This window comes from Oncorhynchus mykiss, chromosome 24, assembly GCF_013265735.2.
Source record: "Oncorhynchus mykiss isolate Arlee chromosome 24, USDA_OmykA_1.1, whole genome shotgun sequence".
In the NCBI taxonomy this organism is placed as follows: Eukaryota; Metazoa; Chordata; class Actinopteri; order Salmoniformes; family Salmonidae; genus Oncorhynchus; species Oncorhynchus mykiss.
This window is the reverse complement of record NC_048588.1, coordinates 28,603,164-28,629,678: the sequence shown is the minus strand read 5'-3', so window position 1 is coordinate 28,629,678 and position 26,515 is coordinate 28,603,164.

The window sequence follows — 26,515 nt, the reverse complement described above, 5'->3', positions numbered from 1 at the left end:
TTGATTCAATAGTTTTTTCCCCTCATCAATCTGTGCACAATACCCCATAACGACAAAGCAAAAACAGGTTTTTAGAAATGTTGGCAAATTTATTCAAAATAAAAAACAGAAATATCATATTTACATAAGTATTCAGACCATTTACTCAGTACTTTGTTGAAGCACCTTTGGCAGCAATTAAAGCCTTGAGTCTTCTTAGGTATGATGCTACAAGCTTGGCACACCTGTATTTGGGGAGTTTCTCCCATTCTTCTCTGCAGATCCTCTCAAGCTCTGTCAGGTTGGATGGGGAGTGTCGCTGCACAGCTTTTTTCAGGTCTCTCCAGAGATGTTCGATCGGGTTCCAGTCTCTGGCTGTGCCACACAAGGACATTCAGAGACTTTTTCCGAAGCCACCCCTGCATTGTCTTGGCTGTGTGCTTTGGGTCATTGTCCTGTTGGAAGGTGAACCTTCGTCCCAGTTTGAGGTCCTAAGCGCTTTGGAGCAGGTTTTCATCAAGGATCTCTCTGTACTTTGCTCCGTTCATCTTTCCCTCGATCTTGACTAGTCTTCCAGTCCTTGCCACTGAAAAACATCCCCACAGCATAATGCTGCGACCACCATGCTTCACCATAGGGATAATGCCAGGTTTCCTACAGACCAGACGATTGGCATTCAGGTCAAAGAGTTTTGTTTCTCATGGTATGAGAGTCCTTTGGGTGCCTTTTTGCAAACTCAAAGCTACGATAAAGGCCTGATTGATCACCGTGCTTCTACATCTGCATTGCTTGCTGTTTGGGGGTTTTAGGCTGGGTTTCTGTACAGCACTTTGAGATATCAGCTGATGTAAGAAGGGCTTTATAAATACATTTGTTTGATTGATTGATTGGCGGAGTGCTACAGAGATGGTTGTCATTCTGGAAGGTTCTCCCATCTCCACAGAAGAAATCTGGAGCTCTGTCAGAGTGACCTTTGTGTTCTTGGTCACCTCTCTGACCAAGGACCTTCTCCCCCGAATGCTCAGTTTGGCAGGGCAGCCAGCTCTAGGAAGAGTCTTGGTGGTTTCAAACTTCTTCCATTTAAGAATGATGGAGGCCACTGTGTTCTTGGGGACCTTCAATGATGCATAAATGTTTTGGTACCTTTCCCCAGATTTGTGCCTCGACACAATCCTGTCCCGGAGCTCTACGGTCAATTCCATTGACCTCATGGCTTGGTTTTTGCTCTAACATGCATTGTCAACTGTGGAATGATTTTGATTGAAATACGCTGATTTGTGGCTTGATTGATCCATATTATGTGGTAAATGTGTGATGATTGGTTGAAATTGTGAGCCCTCTCTTTGTATTGCGGTGATGGGTCAGTTTTATGCAATAATATTGGAATGATTTAACTGTTTTATATGAACATTTGTGAAATTTGCAAGCCCTGGTATAATATGTGGGGGATTTGGGATTTTGCGATCATAGAATTGTGGAATCCTGGGGGAGGTCTCTCCCCTGAATCAACACCTAACCTAAGTGTTAATTACTATTACAAGACTCCAGACTAACATTTCCCCTGGTGTCACTGCTATTTTTCAACTTGAACTTTTATTCAAGAAATAAGTACTTCTATATATATATATGCATGACTCAAGATAGTTTGTGCAGGCCTCCCGGGTGGCGCAGTGGTTAAGGGCGCTATACTGCAGCGCCAGCTGTGCCATCAGAGTCCCTGGGTTTGCGCCCAGGCTCTGTCGTAACCGGGAGGTCCGTGGGGCGACGCACAATTGGCCTAGCGTCGTCCGGGTTAGGGAGGGATTGGTCGGTAGGGATCTCCTTGTCTCATCGCGCACCAGCGACTCCTGTGGCGGGCTGGGCGCAATGCGCGCTAGCCAAGGTTGCCAGGTGCACGGTGTAGCCTCCGACACATTGGTGCGGCTGGCTTCCGGGTTGGATGCGCGCTGTGTTAAGAAGCAGTACGGCTGGTTGGGTTGTGTATCGGAGGACGCATGACATTCAACCTTCGTCTCTCCCGAGCCCGTACGGGAGTTGTAGCAATGAGACAAGATAGTAGCTACTACAACAATTGGATACCACGAAATTAGGGAGAAAAAGGGGTCAAATTTTTTAAAAAAATTTTTTTAAAGAGTTTGTGCAACCTAATCCAGTAATTGCCATGAATTTTGGTTTGACAATTAGACTATAGTTGCTATATTTTACTGACAAAAAGAGACAAAATAGCACAAACTAATATCATGGGCTGATTCATTTGGGGTTCAACATCTGTGGAAGTGGAAACACATTAACTAGAACACTAACTCCAAGTATCATAGCCTCTGTTTGTAGTCATGTATTCATCCAACAGTAAATGTAATGTCAAATTTTTTTTAAAAGTTGCTACTACCCATGAGACCTATAGGTCTATGCCATCGCAACGGCCGGTGCACATATAAAGCCATATCAAATATCTTGGTTGTAAAATAGTTGCTATTGTGCTGAGTATTTAGTTAAGAAATAATAATTACACCTACAGAAAGCTAAGGCCCTCCTCTCTTCGACAGGTACAATGGGACAAAACTTCCAAAGCTGTGTGTTTCCCATGATTGCATTTTGAAATGTTATATGATCAGAACACATTTATCTCTCAAGTGCATGGAGGGAGAGGGGAGTGGTTCACTCATTACAGGAGCAGGCCCCAGCGAAACAGGCACAGGGGCAGGGTACACACTACAGGAATCATGAGGATAATGCACTTTATTGTTTGACCAAATCATGGTTTTAGCCACCCTAAAATGTTATGTTTTGAGTGAGGTGACAATGTAGAATGTGCTCTTTCTACGTTTATAGGCACCTTTCCGTACGATCCATGATCTTGGTTGTCTATGTCTAACTGATGACAGAGTTGGAGCAGGTCTCTTTGCTCATGCCACATGACCTCAGCTCAGCCTATCAGAAAACTGGGCTAGCTAGTCTAGGTAGGGGGGCTGGCAGTTGCCTACTGATCAGCCATTATATGTTAGTGTAACAGAAAAAATGCACAAAAAAATAAAATAAAAACTATTAACATGCCCATGGGCCCCCGGCCATGTCACCTTTTTCATTTATTTTTTATTTACAACAAATATTTGTGTGTGTGTGTGTGTGTGTGTGTGTGTGTGTGTGTGTGTGTGTGTGTGTGTGTGTGTGTGTGTGTGTGTCAATTTTGACTAGTCCACACAACAACAAAAAATGGTCAAGTCCATCTGGTATTTGCCAGAATTGCCAGATAGCCAATCGACCCCTGGCAGCAACCATATGAAACCAGCTCAGTGATGTTATATGTTATTTTTAAGCTGTTAGTGAGTGATACAGACTAATTACATTATTGCTATAAAAGTACAAAGTAAGAAATACAAAGTTTGACCATAGAAATTAGCAATAAAAGGCAGCAGGAGAACATTTAAGAAACAACAGAGAGAGAAAAAGCCACCCTAAGTGCATGTATCCACACAGCTGTGGTGTGTCTCTGTCACTCTGCTGATCTCTGTTTCACTGAGAATTCCACTGTGGGCCTCTAATAGACTGGAGGCCCCTGACTGCACACACTGACTTGCTATTGGTTCCCCAGGGACCACGGACCACCGACACACAGACAGATTGCACACTGGCCTATGTGTGTGTGTGTGTGTGTGTGTGTGTGTGTAACACCTGTCTACTGTTGTTATGTATGTCTGAGAATGTGTGTCGAGCACATAATTATAGAATATTGTGCGATAGCATGATACAAACTACTGCAGTTGGTTGCTTACCGATGCCTTTCAAAAAAAAATAGCAATCTATAGAATGAGAGAGATGGAGAACAGAATGATGAATTGTTTAGAGAGAGGGAAAGATTAATTAAGAGAAACATAACAAGAGAGAGTTAGAGCGAAAGACCAGAGAGAGCAAACAAGAATGAGAGAGAGTAAGTAAAGGGGGTAGAATTGGAGAGATGAAACAGGAAGTGGAGTGGCTTTATACTCCTCTCTGATCTACATGACTGAACCAGATGTTGGATATGGCTACAGGGCTGAGGCTGGGGGGTCATGCTCTGTACGGTCCTCTGGCCTGGTGTGTGTGTATGTGTATGTTTGCGTGTGTGTGTGTGCCTGTTGAATGGGGGGGGTGGCACAGAGTCTGTCACTGAGATTACCACTGGCAGGGCTCTGACAAGCCCTCTCAAAACAGACAGAGAGATGGGAGGAGGAAGAGAGAGAGAGAGAGAGGCTGTTGGAGCCGGAAAGATAGAAGATGGGAGAAATACACAGAGAAAGAAAGAGAGAAAGAAATAAAGTGAAAGTGAAAGAAATGACAATAATAAAGGACTAAAACTGAGATGTAGACATATAGTCTATAGAAGAACTAAATAGACATATAGTCTATAGAAGAACTAAATAGACATATAGTCTATAGAATAACTAAATAGACATATAGTCTATAGAAGAACTAAATAGACATATAGTCTATAGAATAACTAAATAGACATTTAGTCTATAGAAGAACCAAATAGACATTTAGTCTATAGAAGAACTAAATAGACATATAGTCTATAGAAGAACCAAATAGACATTTAGTCTATAGAAGAACTAAATAGAGAGAGTCTATAGAAGAACCACAGAGAGACAGAGTCTATAGAAGAACTAAATAGACATATAGTCTATAGAAGAACTAAATAGACATATAGTCTATAGAATAACAAAATAGACATATAGTCTATAGAATAACTAAATAGAGAGAGTCTACAGAATAACTAAATAGAGAGAGTCTATAGAAGAACTAAATAGAGAGAGACTATAGAAGAACTAAATAGCGAGAGTCTATAGAATAACTAAATAGAGAGAGAGGCGAAGAGAGAATACATTCCTTCCTGAATGGACTGTAAAACAGAGGGAGTTGTTAGGAGCACTAATGAACACAAACAGGATTAAACAAGGCAGATGGAGATATAGAGAAAGCGTCAACACACTCCTTGTCCGCTCCACAAGAAGCTGTTAGCCATCTCTCCATCATCGTCATGTCATCACTCAATTAAAAGGTTACACTGTGTTTATTCTTTCTATTACTGAGCTTTTGAAAACATCAGCAAGCACTTATTACCAGGACACACAGCCTCCGGGCGGGCTACTAATTGTGTGTGTGTGTGTGTGTGTGCTTGCGTGCGTGCATGTGTGTGTTTGTGCAGCTCAGTGAGAGTATGACTGAGATTGTGCAAGATATGTCTCAGATAGCTTGACTTATCATGCCAATAAAGCTCATTCAATTGAGTTTATAAATTGGGAAGCAGTAGATAAAACAGCTAGGCATGTCTATGTTGAGTCATTACTCCTCCCTCCAGCCAACTCTCCCTCTATCCCTTCCCCTCTCCCTCCCTTTATCTCTCCATCTATCCCCAACCCCTTCCTCTCCCTCCCTCTATCCCTCTCTTTCTCCATCTCCCAATCTGTTATCTGTCTGCACAGTCATCCTGTTACGCTCGTTGATAGAAGGAGACCAAGGTGCAGCGTGGTAGGCGTACATTTTTCTTTATTAAAAATGACACTGAAAAACAACAAAATACAAAAACGAACGTAAAGCTATATGCAGTGCCCTCCCAGGAGGTTCAGGACTGTGGACCGTCCCAGGAGGTTCCGGGCCATGGATCATCACTGCAGGCTTCGTGCCATGGATCATCACTGGAGGCTTCGGGCCATGGATCATCACTGGAGGCTCCGGGCCATGGATAATCACTGCAGGCTTCGTGCCATGGATCATCACTGCAGGCTCCGGGCCATGGATCATCACTGGAGGCTCCGGGCCATGGATCATCACTGGAAGCTTCGTGCCCTGGATCATCACTGGAGGCTTCGGGCCATGGATCACCACTGGATGCTTTGTGCGTGGAGCAGGCACAAAACGTACTAGGCTGGAGACACACACTGGAGGCCGGGTGCATGGAGCTGGCACAGGACGCATTGGGCTGTGAAGGCGCACCGGAGACACAGTGCACAGAGCCGGTGCAGGATATCCTGGGCCGAAGAGACGCACCAGAGACCAGGAGCGCTGAACCGGCACAATCCCTCCTGGCTGAATGCCACTTTAGCACGGCAAATGCGGGGAGCTGGCACAGAGCGCACCGGGCTGTGGATGCATACCGGCGACACAGTACGTGTAACCGCAAAGCATGGTGCCTGCAGGGTCACACGCTCCTTAAAGCGAGTGCGGGGAGTTGGCTCTGGTCTGCAACCTGGCTCCGCCAACCACTCCGTGTGCACCCCACAAAAATGTTTGGGGCTGCCTCTCGTGCTTGCGTCAAGGTTGGGAACCCCGGTTTCGTTGTTGTTCCTCCCTCGCTGCCTCCGTCTGCTCCCATGGAAGGCGATCCATTCCAGCCTGGATCTCCTCCCACGTCCAGGATCTTTTACCGTCTAATATATCCTCCCATGTCCAGGATGTCCTCCACTCACTTTTCTCCTGGGCCCAGGATCCCTGCTCCTCCTGGCCACGCTGCTTGGTCCTTTGGTGGTGGGATCTTCTGTTACGCTCGTTGATAGAAGGAGACCAAGGTGCAGCGTGGTAGGCGTACATTTTTCTTTATTAAAAATGACACTGAAAAACAACAATATACAAAAACGAACGTAAAGCTATATGCAGTGCAAAAAGCAACTACACACAAACAAGATCCCACAACTTAAGGTGGGGAAAAAAGCTGCCTAAGTATGATCCCCAATCAGAGACAACGAATGACAGCTGCCTCTGATTGGGCACCATACCCGGCCAACAAAGAAATAGACAAACTAGAATGCCCACCCAAATCACACCCTGACCTAACCAAATAGAGAAATAAAAAGGCTCTCTAAGGTCAGGGCGTGACACATCCTGTAGGGTCAAGATAGGCATCTCCCCAAATCTCAGACAGAACCCACACCAGCACATATCTCATCTCCCCAAATCTCAGACAGAACCCACACCAGCACATATCTCATCTCCCCAAATCTCAGACAGAACCCACACCAGCACATATCTCATCTCCCCAAATCTCAGACAGAACCCACACCAGCACATATCTCATCTCACCAAATCTCAGACAGAACCCACACCAGCACATATCTCATCTCCCCAAATCTCAGACAGAACCCACACCAGCACATATCTCATCTCCCCAAATCTCAGACAGAACCCACACCAGCACATATCTCATCTCCCCAGTATCTCAGACAGAACCCACAGAAGCACATATCTCATCTCCCCAAATCTCAGACAGAACCCACACCAGCACATATCTCATCTCCCCAAGTCTCAGACAGAACCCACACCAGCACATATCTCATCTCCCCAAATCTCAGACAGAACCCACACCAGCACATATCTCATCTCCCCAAGTCTCAGACAGAACCCACACCAGCACATATCTCATCTCCCCAAATCTCAGACAGAACCCACACCAGCACATATCTCATCTCCCCAAATCTCAGACAGAACCCACACCAGCACATATCTCATCTCACCAAATCTCAGACAGAACCCACACCAGCACATATCTCATCTCCCCAAATCTCAGACAGAACCCACACCAGCACATATCTCATCTCCCCAAATCTCAGACAGAACCCACACCAGCACATATCTCATCTCCCCAGTATCTCAGACAGAACCCACAGAAGCACATATCTCATCTCCCCAAATCTCAGACAGAACCCACACCAGCACATATCTCATCTCCCCAAGTCTCAGACAGAACCCACACCAGCACATATCTCATCTCCCCAGTATCTCAGACAGAACCCACAGAAGCACATATCTCATCTCCCCAAATCTCAGACAGAACCCACACCAGCACATATCTCATCTCCCCAAGTCTCAGACAGAACCCACACCAGCACATATCTCATCTCCCCAAATCTCAGACAGAACCCACACCAGCACATATCTCATCTCCCCAAATCTGACCGGTTGCATCACCGCCTGGTATGGCAACTGCCAAGGCAGAAGCTACTCTTCCTGGGGTCCAGCAAAATTAAGGCCGTTTATACAATTTTAAAAACATTACAATACATTCACAGACCGTGTGTCCTCAGGCCCCTACTCCACCACTTCCACATATATACAGTACAAAATCCATGTGTACATGTGTGTATACTGTTTGTGTTGCTTCACAGTCCCCGCTGTTCCACAAGGTGTCTTTTTTACCTGTTTTAAAAACAAATTCACTGCTTGCGTCAGTGACTTGATGTGTAATAGATTTCCATGTAGTCATGGCTCTATTTAGTACTGTGGGATTTCCACATTGACCCCACCCCCCTTCCCCTCCATTTGTTTTGTACACTGCTGCTACTCGCTGTTTATTATCTATGCATAGTCACTTCACCCCTACCTACATGTACAAATTACCTCAAGTAACCTGTACCCCCGCATACAGACTTGTTACCGGTACCCCCTGTATAAAGCCACGTTATTGTTATTTTATTGTGTTACTTTTTGTTCTTTTTTACTTTATTTGGTAAATATTTTCTTAACTCTTCTTGAACTGCACTGTTGGTTAAGGGCTTGTAAGTAAGCATTTCACAGTAAGGTCTACACTGTTGGTTAAGGGCTTGTAAGTAAGCATTTCACAGTAAGGTCTACACTGTTGGTTAAGGGCTTGTAAGTACGCATTTCACAGTAAGGTCTACACTGTTGGTTAAGGGCTTGTAAGTACGCATTTCACAGTAAGGTCTACACTGTTGGTTAAGGGCTTGTAAGTAAGCATTTCACAGTAAGGTCTACACTGTTGGTTAAGGGCTTGTAAGTAAGCATTTCACAGTAAGGTCTACACTGTTGGTTAAGGGCTTGTAAGTAAGCATTTCACAGTAAGGTCTACACTGTTGGTTAAGGGCTTGTAAGTAAGCATTTCACAGTAAGGTCTACACTGTTGGTTAAGGGCTTGTAAGTACGCATTTCACAGTAAGGTCTACACTGTTGGTTAAGGGCTTGTAAGTAAGCATTTCACAGTAAGGTCTACACTGTTGGTTAAGGGCTTGTAAGTAAGCATTTCACAGTAAGGTCTACACTGTTGGTTAAGGGCTTGTAAGTAAGCATTTCACAGTAAGGTCTACACTGTTGGTTAAGGGCTTGTAAGTAAGCATTTCACAGTAAGGTCTACACTGTTGGTTAAGGGCTTGTAAGTAAGCATTTCACAGTAAGGTCTACACTGTTGGTTAAGGGCTTGTAAGTAAGCATTTCACAGTAAGGTCTACACTGTTGGTTAAGGGCTTGTAAGTACGCATTTCACAGTAAGGTCTACACTGTTGGTTAAGGGCTTGTAAGTAAGCATTTCACAGTAAGGTCTACACTGTTGGTTAAGGGCTTGTAAGTAAGCATTTCACAGTAAGGTCTACACTGTTGGTTAAGGGCTTGTAAGTAAGCATTTCACAGTAAGGTCTACACTGTTGGTTAAGGGCTTGTAAGTAAGCATTTCACAGTAAGGTCTACACTGTTGGTTAAGGGCTTGTAAGTAAGCATTTCACAGTAAGGTCTACACTGTTGGTTAAGGGCTTGTAAGTAAGCATTTCACAGTAAGGTCTACACTGTTGGTTAAGGGCTTGTAAGTAAGCATTTCACAGTAAGGTCTACACTGTTGGTTAAGGGCTTGTAAGTAAGCATTTCACAGTAAGGTCTACACTGTTGGTTAAGGGCTTGTAAGTACGCATTTCACAGTAAGGTCTACACTGTTGGTTAAGGGCTTGTAAGTAAGCATTTCACAGTAATGTCTACACTGTTGGTTAAGGGCTTGTAAGTAAGCATTTCACAGTAAGGTCTACACTGTTGGTTAAGGGCTTGTAAGTACGCATTTCACAGTAAGGTCTACACTGTTGGTTAAGGGCTTGTAAGTAAGCATTTCACAGTAAGGTCTACACTGTTGGTTAAGGGCTTGTAAGTAAGCATTTCACAGTAAGGTCTACACTGTTGGTTAAGGGCTTGTAAGTAAGCATTTCACAGTAAGGTCTACACTGTTGGTTAAGGGCTTGTAAGTAAGCATTTCACAGTAAGGTCTACACTGTTGGTTAAGGGCTTGTAAGTAAGCATTTCACAGTAAGGTCTACACTGTTGGTTAAGGGCTTGTAAGTAAGCATTTCACAGTAAGGTCTACACTGTTGGTTAAGGGCTTGTAAGTAAGCATTTCACAGTAAGGTCTACACTGTTGGTTAAGGGCTTGTAAGTAAGCATTTCACAGTAAGGTCTACACTGTTGGTTAAGGGCTTGTAAGTAAGCATTTCACAGTAAGGTCTACACTGTTGGTTAAGGGCTTGTAAGTAAGCATTTCACAGTAAGGTCTACACTTGTATTCGGTGCATGTGACAAATCAAGTATGATTTGATTTGAGAACCCACACCAGCACATATCTCATCTCCCCAAATCTCAGACAGAACCCACATCAGAACATATCTCAGAACAGGCTTGTGTCTAACTGCACATGTGTGTGAGTGTGTGAATGTGTGTGTGAATGTGTGACTTTGTGAATGTGGATGAGATGCAGGTTCTATATGTGTGTTTGAATTCATTAGTGTGTGTGTGTGTGTGTGTGTGTGTGTGTGTGTGTGTGTGTGTGTGTGTGTGTGGGGAGCAGGAAGCACGCTTCTCTGTGGTGCGATGCTGGTGATAAGGGTGGTGGGTGTGTGTGGGCAGGGGGTGACGGGGTTCAGTGGCAGGACACCGTCGTGCATGCTGGTATTCGTGAGATGTTCCCACATACCAGGGCGGGAGGTTGAGGGGGGAGAGAGAAGGTGGGTAAGGGTGGGCCCAAAGACTGTCTCCCAGCCACTGACTATAACCACTGTTACTGCACACAAAACATTAGACTACTGCAGTGAATCTCAATTATTTACACAGTAGACAAAACAACATTTTCTCCCTATGGTCAAATGAGCTCCCAGAATGGTAATACTCCCAGATAGGTCTGCATCATCTCTACCAAAGCCAGACATTATGTCGGGTCATGGGTCAGATATCAGTCAGAACTACAGATACTAGTTTTCATTGAGCTATCATACTGCAATCTGAATTTCAGTCCTGGTCAATAGGCAAACGGCAGAACAGTCATACACCTGACGTAGAGCTGTATTGTCTGAAGCAGACTGAGTAGTGATTTGTTTGGGGTGGGGTAATGGGGGAGAGTTGTGATTTTATGACTCTGTTAGCTAGTATACTCATAAACCTGACATAGGGGTGTCATATGGCATTCATAGAACCGTCATAAAGGTTGTAATTGTTGTCTGGAGCAAGGTGTATAGTGTAGTATGTAGTGTCTGTGGTTGGTAGGGAGGTTAGTGTAATGTGTAAGGTCTGGGGTTGATAGTGGGGTTAGTGTAGTGTGTAGTGTCTGGGGTTGGTAGTGGGGATAGTGTAATGTGTAGTGTCTGGGGTTGGTAGTGGGGTTAGTGTAGTGTGAAGTGTCTAGGGTTGGAAGTGGGGTTAATGTAGTGTGTAGTATCTGGCGATGGTAGTGGGGTTAGTGTAGTGTGTAGTGTCTGGGGTTGGGAGTGGTATTTGTGTAGTGTGAAGAGTCTGGGATTGGTAGTGGGGATAGTGTAGTGTGTAGTGTCTGGGGTTGGTAGTGGGGTTAGTGTAGTGTGTAGTGTCTGGGGTTGGTAGTGGGGTTAGTGTAGTGTTTAGTGTGTAGTGTCTGGGGTGGTAGTGGGGTTAGTGTAGTGTGTAGTGTGTAGTGTCTGGGGTTGTTAGTGGGCATAGTGTAGTGTGTAGTGGCTGGGGTTGGTAGTGGGGATAGTGTAGTGTGTAGTGTGTTGTGTCTGGGGTTGGTAGTGGGGTAAGTGTCGTGTAGTGTCTGGGGTTGGTAGTGGGGATAGTGTAGTGTCTGGGGTTGGTAGTGGGGTTAGTGTAGTGTGTAGTGTCTGGGGTTGGTAGTGGGGTTAGTGTATTGTGTAGTGTCTGGGGTTGGTAGTAGGGTTGGTGTAGTGTGTAGTATCTGGGGATGCTAGTGGGGTTAGTGTAGTGTGTAGGGTCTGGAGTTGGTAGTGGGAATAGTGTAGTGTGTAGTGTCTGTGGTTGGAAGTGGGGTAAGTGAAGTGTGTAGTGTCTGGGGTTGGTAGTGGGGTTATTGTAGTGTGTAGTGTGTAGTGTCTGGGGTTGGTAGTGGGGTTAGTGTAGTGTGTAGTGTGTAGTGCCTGGGATTGTTAGTGTAGTGTGTAGTGTGTAGTGCCTGGGATTGGTAGTGGGGTAAGTGTAGTGTGTAGTGTCTGGGGATGGTAGTGGTAATAGTGTAGTGTGTAGTGTGTAGTGTCTGGGGTTGGTAGTGGGGTTAGTGTAGTGTGTAGTGTGTAGTGTATGGGGTTGGTAGTGGGGTTAGTGTAGTGAATAGTGTCTGGGGATGGAAGTAGGGTTAGTGTAGTGTGTAGTGTGTGGTGTCTGGGGTTGGTGGTGGGGATAGTGTAGTGTGTAGTGTTTGGGGTGGTAGTGGGGTTGGTGTAGTGTGTAGTGTTTGGGGAGGTAGTGGGGTTGGTGTAGTGTGTAGTGTGTGGTGTCTGGGGTTGGTGGTGGGGATAGTGCAGTGTGTAGTGTCTGGGGTTGGTAGTGGGGTAAGTGTAGTGTGTAGGGTCTGGGGCTGGTAGTGGGGTTAGTGTTGTGTGTAGTGTCTGGGGATGGAATTGGGGTTAGTGTAGTGTGTAGTGTCTGGGGATGGAAGTGGGGTTAGTGTAGTGTGTAGTGTCTGGGGATGGAAGTGGGGTTAGTGCAGTGTGTAGTGTGTAGTGTCTGGGGTTGGTAGTGGGGATAGTATAGTGTGTAGTGTGTAGTGTCTGGGGATGGAATTGGGGTTAGTGTAGTGTGTAGGGTCTGGGGTTGGTAGTGGGGTTAGTGTAGTGTTTGGTGTCTGGGGTTGGTAGTGGGGTTAGTGTAGTGTGTAGTGTCTGGGGATGGAATTGGGGTTAGTGTAGTGTGTAGGGTCTGGGGTTGGTAGTGGGGTTAGTGTAGTGTGTGGTGTCTGGGGTTGGTGGTGGGGATAGTGTAGTGCGTAGTGTCTGGGGTTGGTAGTGGGGATCGTGTAGTGTGTAGTATCTGGAGTTGGTGGTGGGGTTAGTGTAGTGTGGAGTGTCTGGGGTTGGTAGTGGGGTTAGTGTAGTGTGTAGTGTGTCGTGTCTGGGGCTGGTAGTGGTGTTGTTGTAGTGCGTAGTGTCTGGGGTCGGTAGTGGGGATTGTGTAGTGTGTAGTAAGTATCTGGAGTTGGTGGTGGGGTTAGTGTAGTGTGCAGTGTCTGGGGTTGGTAGTGGGGTTAGTGTAGTGTGTAGTGTGTCGTGTCTGGGGCTGGTAGTGGTGTTGTTGTAGTGTGTAGTGTATGGGGTTGGTAGTGGTAGTGGTAGTGGTGTTGTTGTAGTGTGTACTAGAGTTCCACCGATTATGATCTTTCAACGCCGATATCGATTCTGATTATATGAGGACCAAAACAATCCGATACCAATTAATCGGACGATTTTTATATATATATTTGTAATAATGACAATTACAACAATACTGAATGAACAATGAACACTTTTATTTTAACTTATTATAATACATAAATTACATCTTTAGTCTCAAATAAATAATCAAACATGTTCAATTTGGTTTTTATAATGCAAAAACACAGTGTTGGAGAAGAACGTAAAAGTGCAATATGTGACATTTAAAAAAGCTAATGTTTAAGTTCCTCGCTCAGAACATGAGAACATATGAAAGCTAATGGTTCAATATTCCCAGTTCTTCAATATTCCCATTTAAGAAGTTTTAGGTTGTAGTTATTATAGGAATTATGATGCTTTGACTATTTCTATCTATAGCATTTGTATTTCATATACCTTTGACTATTGGATGTTCTTATAGGCACTAGTATTGCAGGCCTAATCTTGGGAGTTGATAGGCTTTAAGTCATAAACATGCTTATAAATGCTTATGAGCCTGCTGCTGCATACCACAACTCAGTCAGACTGCTATATCAAATATCAAATCATAGACTTAATCATAATATAATAAACACAGAAATACGAGCCTATGGTCAAATCCGAAAACTATAATTTAGAAAACAAAATGTTTATTATTTCAGTGAAACACGGAACCGTTCCATATTTTATCTAACGGGTGGCAACCCTAAATCTAAATATTGCTGTTACATTGCACAACCTTCAATGTTATGTCATAATTATGTAAAATTATGGTAAATTAGTTCACAGTTCGCAAAAAGCCAGGCGGCCCAAACTGTTGCATATACCCTGACTCTGTTTGCACTGAACGCAAGAGAAGTGACACAATTTCCACAGTTAATGCTGCTAACATTAATTAATTTTTACTAAATATGCATGTTTAAAAAATAAATACTTCTGTGTATTGATTTTAAGAAAGGCATTGGTGTTAATGGTTAGGTACATTCGTGCAACGATTGTAAGCTTTTTTCGCAAATGTGCTTTTGTTAATTCATCACTCGTTTGGTGAAGTAGGCTGTGATTCGATGATAAATTAACAGGCAACGCATTGATTATATGCAACGCAGGACAAGCTAGATAAACTAGGAATATCATCAACCATGTGTAGTTAACTAGTGATTATGTGAAGACTGATTGTTTTTTTATAAGTTTAACGCTAGCTAGCAACTTAACTTGACTCCTTGCAGCCACAAGGTCTTTTTGACGCTGCACTCGCGTAACAGGTGGTCAGCCTGCCACGCAGTTTCCTCGTGGATTGCAATGTAATCGGCCATAATCGGCATCCAAAAAGGCTGATTACCGATTGTTATGAAAACTTGAAATCGGCCCTAATTAATCGGCCATGCCAATTAATCGGTCGACCTCTAGTGAGTAGTGTGTAGTGTCTGGGGTTGGTAGTGGGGTTAGTGTTGTGTTATGACGTCTCTATCAGCCAGGCTACAGCAGCAGGTGTCTGCAGTGACAGGGTGGAATGTGTCTCTGGCTAACAGGCAGGCTGGTCCCTGATGGGGTGGCAACTGATGCATAACTTTAACGCTGGACTACAGCTGCCCATATCCAACCGCCCCCCCCCCCCCCCCCCCCCCCCCCCCCCCCCCCCCACCCCTTGAACAAACATACAACACAATGGCTGTGGAGGGAGATTGAGAGATGCAGGGTGAGTGTATGTGTGTACATACATATGTGTGGGATTTATGGTTAGTAGAGTGCATTTACGTGAATGAGCTTGTGAGCCTGTGTGAATGTGTGTCTGTCATTGTGTGCCATTTTAAACCTTAGCATTTCCTTCCTAAGGCATTGCTCTACTGGAGGTGCAGTCATAGTGTGTGTGTGTCTGTTTTATTTTTATTATGGAAACTGTTATGAAAACACACTTATCCCCACTCTCTCGCTCTTTCTCTCTCTCCCTCCCTCTGTGCTTGTGTGTGTACCTCCACAGTTTACCTCTTCAGTCAACATGTCTCATTTAAAGAGTTTATACACACACACACACACACCTCACAACCCTCCTACCATTGCACCCCAAGGGCTAGGGGGCCCATATGTTGTATACCCACGTCTACCCAAATGATTGATACACTGAATGTGTGATAGCCATCTCAATGCCAGCGCTAGGCGTGTGGCGCTTCAATGTGGAAGACAGGATGGATAGAGGGATGAAAAGAGTGAAAAGGTAAATATTTAGGCCAGTTAACACTGGTGTTTACGTTAAGAGTAGAGATTGTTTGTTTGAAGCCTCTTTCTGTCAGACGACGTGTAAACTTGGCTACCAGATAAAGAGTTGCCCTCTTCATTCTAAAAGAGAGGAGAGAGGGAGGAAAATAAAATAAACAGAAAACAAATGAAAGAGTGCTTTTCTCATCACTCCTATCTTCATCAGAAACATGTACTGTACCATGGCACAACAAATACTTAGGCCACAAGTGAGCAAAACATAAATAAAGAAATAGAACACTCACACTGGGCCCAGAGAGAGGAGAGAAGGGAGAAGAGAGCTAAGACATAGCTTAACTCTTCCTGCTGTGACCACGTAACCTGAGCAGGAATAACTCTGGGCCCTGGTTATAAAGCTACCTGCCATACAGGAAAAACTCCTGGCCCTACTCTCAAGTTAACACATCTGAAATTGAGCCCGGGTGAAAGAGGAGAGGTTTGGGAGAGAAGACCCACGGATGGAGTGAGTGAAGCGAGAGAGGTGAAAAATAAACGTGTTTAGGAGAAATGAGGACAGGACTCGAGACATGATGAAAGAGAGATTGAGAGATCCAGAGATGGAGAGACAGTAAAGAAGGGTATTTGTGCAAGTGTGAAATCGTATTTTTGTGCATGGAGTTCTTGAGATCCTGGTCCATTTCTGTGCTCTCTGGCTGGCGGTCCAATGTCGACTACCTTTCATTCCAATCTAATGTTTACTCAGGTAATACAATAGAGAATAAGGGTGTGGCGGGAGGAATGAAAGGATGGAGTTAGAGGGGGGTGCACATTCAGTCACTTTAAATGACATGCCTTGGACCAGACCTCTCGAGCGTCCAGAAATTGCTTTCCACTCCTTGCGCTGATTCTGGGCTTGAAGCACTACAGTAACACAATTAACCCCTTATACCCCTCCTCCTCTGCTCTCCAACCTCCCCAATCTCAACCACCCCTGACCCCTTAGACTGCTTCCCGCGGGACCCCTAAAACAACACACCCCTGTGAGGCTCTGGCCAGCTCCGAATACACCCCACTCTAAAACTCTGGACCCCCTGCATCCTAACCCCTCTCCCCTTCTCTACAATCCCCCAAAAAGTCTGCTATCCATTCTGGTCCCCCTATAGCCTCTCACCCCTCTCCTCCCACCCCTCCATAACCTCCAGCCCACCTCTCCCCTCTTGTGCCCCCCATTCCTGGACTGCCCAGCCCTCTTGGTTTAGTCTGACTCTGATTATGATGATATGGAGAGGGTCAATACAGACTACATATGTAGGATCTTAATTTGAGCCAGTTTGATACAGCAGGAGAATAATCCTGCAGCAACAGAAAATGTGAATTATTATGTGGATAGTAGGGGTTGGTTAGGGAAAATCAAGAAATTACAAACTGTAGAAGCCTTTTTAAACCTTGAATACACAACACGCTTGCATTTCCTGAAGGCAAGGAACATTTTCAGCAACAAAAGAGTGATCAAATGAAGATCCTGCCCCTGTATAATACCAGCAGGGGTACAACTTTACATTTCTAAATCATACCATAGATTATAGAACAGCTGGGAATGAGATTTAACAGTGGACAACTTGGCTACATTATCTAGCTTAGATCAACCTACATTCTAAATAAATAACATAATGCTATTAGGCCACTGTAAACAGCTTTGGCAATAATATATTTATAGCCATGGCAATAAGAAATATTTGAATTTAATTGGAAAATAATGAGGCTCTAGTTGCTGTTCTCAGACCAGTCTAATTGCAGACATCAGTGACTGAACCCACACCAGACATACTATATACACTGATCTGGAATCAGCCCCAGCACTGGCAATAATGCTCTCTTCTGGCCTTATGGGCACATTTGATGCTGATGTGTTTTGAATGGGAATTAGTTTTCCTCCCCCTGGAGATTCTCAACTCTCTAAACAAGAGCCAGCTGTACAAGGCTGTGATTGCATCTAATCTTCTCACTCATTTTAACAAATACCCAATAGCTGTGTCTTCTCTCAATCAACAACTAGGGGATTCATATGTGTGTTGGCAAAGGCTATACGGAGTGTGCATGCACGTGGCATAAAAAACAAACGAGATATGTGTCCTCCGAAGAGGGGGGAATTAATTTATTTAAAAAATATATATTTTTACAGAATGTGTTGTGATACGTGACAGTGTGTGTGTGTGTGTGTGTGTGTGTGTGTGTGTGTGTGTGTGTGTGTGCCATAGAAAAAGATAGAAGTGCTGAAGGATAAAGTGGTTACATAGGCTACAATTGTGTGTGTGAACAGCAGAGAGGGAGAATGAGCGCCTGTGAGAGAGTGGTCAGATAAAACAAAATGAAAAGACCGCGCGCACATTCTCGATATATTTTGCGTTCATATGAAAGGCTCTCGCTTGGCGGGACAGCGCGCTGATTCAGCTGCTGCTTACTGTCGCTGAAAGATTATTTCTTACAGTGAAAATATTGTGCTACATCTGCATACACTTAGCTCTTGTCCACACACACACCTCGTGTGGAGTATATAAAAAGTAAAGAAGGGTGCCTGGGAGGGCTGTCAAATGTGTTGAAATGTTGGTTGGCTCACAAAGGCATAAAAACATTATCTAAACGTCACCAGCAGCCATAACGCACTCAGCAGCGCTATTGATCAACAAGGCCGCAAATTGGAAACGGACAGACTCAACTCACCCCGCCGCTCTTTATTTGACATGACAAGACACTCCTTCCCCCGGGCCCCACCATACTCACATACCCGCGCGTGTCAGTGCGTTTGTTATTCAAAAACAAACGACAGGAATTCTCTGCTAATGTCTTCTAAATACTTTCAACATTGTGATGGGTGAAATTGAGAAAATGAGAATGGACTCACTCACTGGAAGAGGACTCATTTGATGTGAAGTGGATGGGAGGTCTTCTTGGTTTTCCCAACTGCGACCCAACGCAAAACATAGGCTATTTGAAACGTTTTTACTAGGCCTATATAGCGTTGATTCTGTAGACTCGTGGACGTCGCCTTATTATACAGGCAAACAAGTCAAAGTAAGGTCGTTACAAATCCAACCGGCATAATATAATGATACAGATGATGATATGATTCCATCCGGTGAAAGTGTATATGGCGCGAGACACCGGGAAACGCCGCTCTCTCCTCCAAGCCTTTGGAGTTGCAAGCAGCACCATGGAAACGACGGCCCTGCCTGCCTCTCTCGTTATTTGTTCAGTATGTAGTACAAATTTCCCTGTGTAGCAGAGGTATAGGGATCACCGCCGCGAACTGTACCCAACCTCTTTACCTTATGGAGTTCGTTACTGTGCCACCGAGTTCAGGCCTGACAGATCCAATAACCCTGCGCGATCGTTCAGGGGAGAAATTGCTCGGAGCTATCTAAGCTGAAAAACACTCCTCGCCTCACCCCGCGTTTAAAGCTATGATCCTTATCGTAATTAATTCAATAAAGCGGTAATGTGGTGCAAACCTTGGCCCCCTCAATCAGATGTGGACGCAGGGATGGAGGCTTTCAGGCCGAGACGGTTTCAGTGAGTTCAGTGTCTCCGCCGCTATATGTAACAAGGAGTGGACTGGAGTTTAGACAGCGATTGGTAGTCTATGTCTGCACCCGCGCAAGTAAAGAGGCTTAATCGAATTTGCTTCAGACTTTAAAAAATATACTTTCAGGGGTTTGTGTTAATACCCTAATAAAAATAGAAAGGGAGAAAGTCGAGCCAAGGTCAACAGTCAATGGAGTCCATTTTTAATTTGGAGAACTAGAAACGGCTTTGTGTAATAAATGCCTACCATCCTGCGGATGCACACGGTGGCTTCCAGCGGTGGTAGAACATCAGAGGGGTATTATGTCGACGTAATTGCTGCAACAACTGTTAAAGGGACCCGGGGACGGCTAAATGTCTTAATGCAAATAAACGATTTAGCCTTTTATATAGCCTACCCAATGGAAAGGATGAGCCTAGAAACATCGAATGAGAGACAATTAATTAGCTGAAAATGCTATAATATTAGGCTACACTTACTGCATGCACATGATGCTTGTGCGTAAACGTGTAAACTTGTGCGTAAAGTGGAATGCTTATTTTTAGGCGTAGACTAACTGTTGGTTTGAAAACAAACACACATTTAAAATATGTGTTACCCTTAGTTAGTTACTTTAAAATCTGAGCTAAAGCATGTAGCTACGGCCTGGGTGAACTCTTTACTCGCAACGCTAGCTAACGTTCCAACGAAACCAAGTCAACCTCTCGTCCCCTCAGCTCTGGACCTCTAAGTCAGTTCCACTGCATCTTTTCATTGTTCCCCTCTAGTCGGGGACTGATTTAGACATGGGACACCAGGTGGGTGCAATTCATTATCAGGTAGAACAGAAAACCAGCAAGCTCCGGAGCTCGTAGGGTTTACATTTGAATAGCCTAACCCTGCGTCTAGTTTTTGGTGTTGGAAATACGTTTTTTGAAATCTATTCCGCTATGCGATTAACAAGTAATGGAATCGCAGTGACCATTGCATTTACCCACTTGCCAATGCGCATTACCTGAAATAATATCACTATTATCATTGAAAACACTGACCATGTCAACAAAACGATGTAGGGTGATTGGTGGAAACGCGACCCGGCTTAATACTGTGTATTATTTTTCGTGAACCCTAATTAATTCTACAGGTTTCTTGATTAAAATGCTGATTGTTTTAGAAAGAGTGAAGGTTTTCTCTGGCACCATATACAGACCATGAGCCATGGTGTGTGTGTGAGCGAGCGAGAGGGTGGTGTATTATGACATACTTATGAATATAAAACAAATATAACTAAAGGCTATCACGCAATGGATTGACCACTTTGTCAAATAAGAAACATTGTAAGGTCCTAAATCCAATCATTGTGATAAGGAGCGCTCGTGTGCCACAAGGATACAGCGCTCAGTCTCATCTCCCATTATAGCTCAGTCATATTCATCGAAAACGGAGGGGGAAAGGGGCGGGTGGCTGCTTATTGGCACGGATATAAATATTATATTATATATTTTACAGGGAGATAAAGAAACTTCTCTGGATCTCTAAGAATAAAACGTTGCTTTCTCTAGTGGACACATATTCAAATTGAAATCCTCCCTATCTCTTGTTTCACGTTCAGTATATAGAGAATGGGGTCTTCCCAATTTGACGTATTGTAAACATTGTTAAAAGAGTGTGGAAATGTTATGTTATGTGAGGAATTGCGCATTCAAATCAGGTGGCTATTGACTATTCTCTTTAACAGTCACCAGTGGTCACAGCATGGGTAGAGGGAGAAGGGGGTGGGGGATATTTGACCAACGTTTGCACCCGCCCCCCTCGAGTCCCTGCTCGGATTGATTAAATTGGATCAAGATGACAACAATAATTGGTCCAAGCTGCGGTCGGCGCGTAGACCCAATGATCCATATCTAACTCCTTTTGTTGTTAGTGTCCCTTTTCCCGCGCTGGGCTCCATTTGGAATTGTTTACTTTGGCTCTGTCACAAGCGTTTTAGCGCAATCCCCGCAGAAAACAGCGGCGCACTGACATCATGAGAGCGACGGAAAGGTCACATTTTTCACAGATGTTTGGGAAATGATCGGCTTTCTCTTTTTATGGCCACTATTTCATCGTTCTCATATTCTCAGGAGAATGGATGAGGCATTATGTGTGAGGATTTCTCTTCATAGGTCAATATTGATGAGAAGTGTTCAGAAATATATTTTATAGTTGGTAAATGGAGGGAACTACAGATTTATACTATATAAACAATATTGCTGTCCTTTGGTCTCATATGGAAATTAATTCAAAATAATTCAATTGAAACTCCACTAATGAAAAAAGCCTAGTTGACATTGAAAAGCCTAATTATGCATGTTTGAAAGTGTTGACCCAGAGTTTAAATATTCAATTCCTTCTAAATGAGTGATTTGTTTTCCATGCACTTGGCCAACCTACATGTTTTAGCTTGTAAAGATTTTTTTAAGATTGGGACTGAGGCATGTGGATATAAAAACATAATCAGAAACAATATACACCTCGGTATTCCAGAGAGTGTCTTGTCATTGCCAACTAAATAGGTTTGACGTGTTTGTTTTGGTTCTAGATTCCGGACAACTGGAATCTACTTTCACCTTTCAGGTCGTTGATTTGTCACAGCGCGACGCGTCACCTTGACATCGCCTCGCTCCCAATCCACTCTAGAAACGCGCAAAAACGCTTCAAGACAGTAGCCTATATGCCTAAAAACTATGCCTAGTTGATTTATTAATTTCCAGAACGTATGTTGCCCAGCATTTCAGTTTTCTACTACTGTAAATGCAAGGCATTACATTACAGGTGGCGCACGGGGCATTGGGAATAATTAAATCAAGTAAATAGTGCGGTTATCTTATCACAGGTCGCGATCAGAAGCATCTCCTCTTTCCCCAGCTTTGCCGATGCATTCAATTACGCGCGCATTATCTAATGCCCTGTATCCGAGCCCTTGTGATCCCGCTGCGCTGGGAGACGCGGAAAAACACTGACTGTCACATCCGCTTGAACGAAAGCCGTGTGGATCTGGTCTCTTCGTCACCAAGGCTACTAATCACATTTCCATCCAGTAAGGCGCATGCAGGATTTCCTGATCAAACGCTCGGACTTGGCCCCGCTGCCCGCCCCATTAGCTAACATGTTTTATATGCGCTGGGGTCAGGCCCAGTGCAAGTCCCAGGAAGAAACATTATACCTGCCTTTTGAGCAGGCTGGAGGTAGGATCTGGGAAGAAACAATGGCTATCCCAGGAGGGGCAGGGACTAAATTTCACATCAGAATAGAAGATGATAACAATGGAAAAATATTAATCCAATATCATTTTTAACATTTCATCAATGGACAGAACTTTATGGACCTTATCTACTATGCTATTCAACCAGTATTTTGTGCTGTGTAAAACTGTATAACCATTAAACACGTACAGTATATTCCATGATAGTAGCCCTAAAGATGCTTACATTTCTGATGATTTGTTATTAATGAACCAAATGGGAGGGGGGGAACTTTAAATCAATCATACAGAGTTACAGTAATGTAGTCACCATGGAGCCAATGGTGCGGTCCAATGTTTATTTACCAGGGGGTTGAACTTTGATCCCAGCCTATGCCTGCCAAATTGTAAGGTATTAGTCATGGTAACTCAAAGTGTGTGTGTTAGCCACTGAGTATGTGTGTAAACCCTGGCTTGGGCTGGATTGCTTTCAACAGCAGCCAAGGCCAAGGCCTCACTAAATCACTAGATGATGGGAATCACAGGAGGTGTAGACAATGGAGATGGAATTATCAACAGATTAAAACTGCAAAAAAGGGCTACATCAATAACATGAAATAAAGACTGTCAATGTTCACCAAGGCTAGTCCAGTAGTGTAGCCAGAAATGCATTAGTGGGTGGGCCTGCAGACCTTTGGGTATGGGGGGGGGCAGCCAACTTCCTGCAATACTACACATTTTGCCATTGGGAAAAGATAAACATTTGTCGTTTTATAGCTAATTTCAGGCTATTCTACACATTTTGCCATGAGACTAAGAGAAAATGTAGCATTTTAAAGCTAAAATATATGTGTTGACTATTATAAAGGCACTGGATTATGAGCTGTCTTTTTTGCTAAATGAACAAATTAAATAGGCAGTGGCATGGTGCTTATAGCCATAGAAAGCACATTGACATATGCCTCAATGAGGTCATATTTGTGACTTATTGGGGGTGTGGCTTTCAGTTAGTTATTTTTTGCAACCCTTCCCATGAGAGTGAATGTCATTCCAGTAATCTCAAATCAAATCAAATTTTATTGGTCACATGCACATGGCTAGCAGATGTTATTGTGAGTGTAGCGAAATGCTTGTACGTCTAGTTCCGACAGTGCAGAAATATCTAACATGTAATCTAACATTACACAACAACTACCTAATATGCACATATCTAGGTAAAGGAATGGAATAAGAATATATAAATATAAATATATGGATGAGCAATGGCAGAGCGGCATAGGCTAAGATGTAATAGATGGTATAAAATACGGTATATTCATATGAGATGAGTAATGCAAGACATGTAAACATTAATAAAGTGACTAGTGATCCATCTGAATGTCATTCCAGTGCACTGCTTTCTATGAATTCTATATGATAGTGTTTGCATGTTTAGGTAAAAAGACAAATAATCTGATTAGGTGGGCCTCGCTGCCCAGTGGGCTAGTCACTAATAGAGACACATTGAGAACAGACTCAGAAACTCCCTGTGTGTGTATGTATGTGCTACATTTCTAGTATGTGTGATCAGAAACATAGTTGAAAGGCAGGGATGATAAGGTACCAGAAGGTAAGAAGAGAGGTACATGCCTACTTTACTCCAAACAGATGTAACTGCATTGGAGAGGGGTACAGGCCTACTTTACTCCAAACAGATGTAACTGCATTGGAGAGGGGTACAGGCCTACTTTACTCCAAACAGATGTAACTGCATTGGAGAGGGGTACATGCCTACTTTACTCCAAACAGATGTAACTGCATTGGAGAGGGGTACAGGTCTACTTTACTCCAAACAGATGTAACGGCATTGGAGAGGGGTACAGGCCTACTTTACTCCAAACAGATGTAACGGCATTGGAGAGGGGTACAGGCCTACTTTACTCCAAACAGATGTAACGGCATTGGAGAGGGGTACAGGCCTACTTTACTCCAAACAGATGTAACGGCATTGGAGAGGGGTACAGGCCTACTTTACTCCAAACAGATGTAACGGCATTGGAGAGGGGTACAGGCCTACTTTACTCCAAACAGATGTAATGGTATTGGAAAGGGGTACAGATCTACTTTACTCCAAACAGATGTAATGTATTGGAGAGAGGGGTTTCTCCAGGCTGAGAATAGGTGCTGATGGCCAAAGGGTCAGGGAGTTGTTCTTTACTATTGGCAGATGTGTCGGTACCTACTCTGTACTGAAACACTTCCTCTGTTTTGAAACCTCTCTCCACTCTCCGTATGAGCTCTGAGCAGTGCAGCCCCAACTGTTGAGGGTGATAACATTACTAATATCCGCTACACTACTCTCTGAAGAGAGGGAGGGAGGGAGGGAGGGAGGGAGGGAGGGAGGGGAGAAAAAATATATGTGAGAAATAAAGAGAGAGCATGAGTGACTGATAAAGGCAGAGAGAAAACAGAGTCAGAGAGATGGAGACGGTGAGAGAAAAGGAGAGTATCATGAGAGAGAGGGAGGAAGAGTGAGTGAGAGAAAGAGAGATAAAAGAGAGTATCACGAGAGAGTGAGCAGAGTTGAGCAGTCAGTGAGGGTTAGGCTGATTCTATTTCACTTAATGTAACCAGGGAGTGCGGTGGAGCCCCAGTGTTGGCCGCGCACAGCCCTTTAGTGTAAATAGCCGTCACAGCCCTGACGCTCCTGCACATGTGAACATGCCGTAGTAGTGTTATATGACTCTATCTAACCAAACAGCGCACAGACACATAAATTCCTGCTGCACCTTTTATCCCATCACCCCAGAGAGTGAGAGAGAGAGAGAGAGCGAGAGAGAGAGAGAGAGGGAGAGAGAGAGAGAGAGAGAGAGTGCCTCACCAAGGAAACATTTTCTTTGCACGCAGAGAAATAAAATGACCAGAAAGAGACACATACTTTACAAGGAGAAAGGAAATGGGGACAGAGGGAGAAGGCGAGAGAGAGAAGGAGTGATCTCCTGGAGTGAAGAGTTTGTGATCTCTTCAAAAATGTATGTATTGAACTCTATATTGAGTTCAATGGTCTCCTGGGGGCCGGCCGCGCCATGACCTGATTGGCTGCAAGCCTAAGGTCTAGGCGCCTGATTCGCTCTGGCATTTCACATTCTGACCCATTTTGACATGCTGTCTTATTGATGTGGCTGTATCACATTATGGTTGATGTTTTCCGTACGTTGAAACAACATGAAATGTGCAAAAACAACCATACTATACCGTTTATCTCAAAACCTGTGTCTCCTTGTTCACAAAATGTTCCTTTTTAATTACCTTTTGCACTGCAGTTGGATGGGGTCGGTCCACTTGAACAGGCAGTGAGGTGAGTGAACCATAGTCTGACTGTGATGGAGTTGTGTTTGGTCTGGTTATGTTTTTAGTCGGGTAGCAGTCTATATCTACATGACCACTCATACTGCACATACTGCCGTCACTCATCGACCACGTCACATGTGTCAGCTTGGACCGGCAGCCCTGGCAGCGTGCGGCCCATTCCAACACAGGATAAAACAACACGCCACATCCTCCTATTGTGCCCGCCTTATACCCACCTCCCCACCTTCCGCCTTTGTCCTGTCTCTCACCCAGGTCGTTTGTGGAGGTCTCTCACCCAGGGCATATGTGGAGGTCTCTCACCCAGGGCATATGAGGAGGTCTCTCACCCAGGGCATATGTGTAGGTCTCTCACCCAGGGCATATTTGTAGGTCTCTCACCCAGGGCATATGTGTAGGTCTCTCACGCAGGGCATATGTGTAGGTCTCTCACGCAGGGCATATGTGTAGGTCTCTCACGCAGGGCATATGTGTAGGTCTCTCACGCAGGGCATATGTGTAGGTCTCTCAACCAGGGCACATGTGTAGGTCTCTCAACCAGGGTGTATGTGTAGGTGCCGTGCTGGTGGGTACATGATTGTGCATGGTCACGTGTGTGACCTGCCGAGGTGCAGAGGGGAACCGGATGAGTGTGCGCCTGCACGCACACACACACACACACACACACACACACACAGGGTTTTCCTTTAGGCCCCATGTAAATCAAATTGTGTGTGTGTGTGTGTGCTGTTTACTTCTCCTGTAATGGAGGCTTTTATGCACAGTGATCTAAGGGCTGAGGGTTGTAGGCACAGGATATAAACTGAGAATTGAAAGATGAGG